This window comes from Schistocerca cancellata, chromosome 1 (assembly GCF_023864275.1).
Source record: "Schistocerca cancellata isolate TAMUIC-IGC-003103 chromosome 1, iqSchCanc2.1, whole genome shotgun sequence".
Taxonomy (NCBI): domain Eukaryota; kingdom Metazoa; phylum Arthropoda; class Insecta; order Orthoptera; family Acrididae; genus Schistocerca; species Schistocerca cancellata.
The window spans coordinates 896,200,494-896,202,073 of NC_064626.1; the positions used below are offsets into that span (position 1 = coordinate 896,200,494).

Below are 1,580 nucleotides of genomic sequence, written 5' to 3' on the forward strand. Positions count from 1 at the left end.
GGGACCACCGCTGCTACGGGGCTGCTCTAATCTACCACAAACAAAGCATCAGGTAGCAGAATTACTATGAAATCTGATACCAGACGCTTCCTTCCTCTCTCTCTCCCTCGCTCCCTCTCCCTCTCTCTCTCTCTCTCTCTCTCTCTGTCTCTGTCACTCCACCTCAATCTCTCAAGTGGTTGTCACCTGTTTGTGGGAACCAAGGTGTGTGAACACACACAGACCAAGGTATCCCTCCATCCCCATGCCTCCTCCCATCCATGTCCCTCCCTTGAACTCGTCGCCACCTATGAATACCAGGCATTGGTGGTTAGCACGCCCCTTTGTTTTCACACTTCCACTGCTCTGGAGAAATGTAGAGGATGGAACAAACACACTTGGGAAGAAGTACATAGCGTCTGTCATTTCCACACTAACCCCAACTTTGTTCTAGAGGGTACATGGTAAACCCCCCAGCTGTGGATTTCTTGGAAGTATTCCCTCACTCTATTAGAGTGAGGGAATAATTAATTAAATAGAATAATTAATTAAATCGATACCTTTTGTGTGTGGCCAGCTCTTCACTGCATCCTATTTGTGGATACTAGCACTTGCATATTGCCAACGGCCTTGCCGCAGTGGTAACACCGGTTCCCGTCAGATCACCGAAGTTAAGCGCTGTCGGGCTGGGCTACCACTTGGATGGGTGACCACCCGGTCTGTCTAGCGCTGTTGGCAAGCGGGGTGCACTCAGCCCTTGTGAGGCAAACTGAGGAGCTACTTGATTGAGAAGTAGCGGCTCCAGTCTTGGAAATTGACATACGGGCGGGAGAGCGGTGTGCTGACCACATACCCCTCCATATCCGCATCCAGTGACGCCTGTAACGGAGGATGACACGGCGGCCAGTCAGAACCGTTGGGCCTTCATGACCTGTTCAGGAGGAGTTTAGTTTTAGTTTTAGCACTTATATATTTGTTGGGATTTGATTGAGTAGCAGCCCAGTTCCCAAACCATACTCTTCCTCCTTCCACATTTGTTTTTCATTCCATCCTATTGGTGGATACTGGCACAGTTACGTCATTTGGCAGGAAGTCTGTTACGTTGGAGGTAGCTGAAAATGTCTAATTTCGGCTCAGTGTCATGCTGTGTCCTCAAACAATTTGCAGGAAGTGCCGGACAGATGCATGCTCGCAATACCACTACCAGGAACAATAAATTGAACAATCAGGGATTTGATATTACGATTGGATTTTTAAAGCTCTATAGAATTCCTAAACTGATTCTCTCCATTACACTCGGAGAGAGAAGGAAAGGCCTATGGCGGGATTGGATAGAGACAAAAACAAACACCACTGCAAGACAGAGGCCGGCCAGTGTGGCCGAGCGACTCTACGCGCTACAATCTGGAATCGCGCGACCACTTCTGCCGCAGGTTCGGATTCTGTCTTGGGCATGGATGTGTGTGATGTCCTTAGGTCTAGCCATGACAACAACTACTACAGGTTGGATCAAGCTTTAAGTGTGTCGTATTTAGGGCTTCTCGATACTTTACAAAAATGGTTGAAATGGCTCTGAGCACTATGGGACTTAACATCTGAGG

The 1,580-nt window shown here is 48.4% G+C and overlaps 1 pseudogene; it reads left to right on the forward strand.

Moving 5' to 3' along the window:
- The first annotated feature begins 599 nt into the window (after positions 1 to 599).
- LOC126102884 (5S ribosomal RNA) lies at positions 600 to 717 on the forward strand (annotated as a pseudogene).
- The last annotated feature ends 863 nt before the right edge of the window (positions 718 to 1,580 follow it).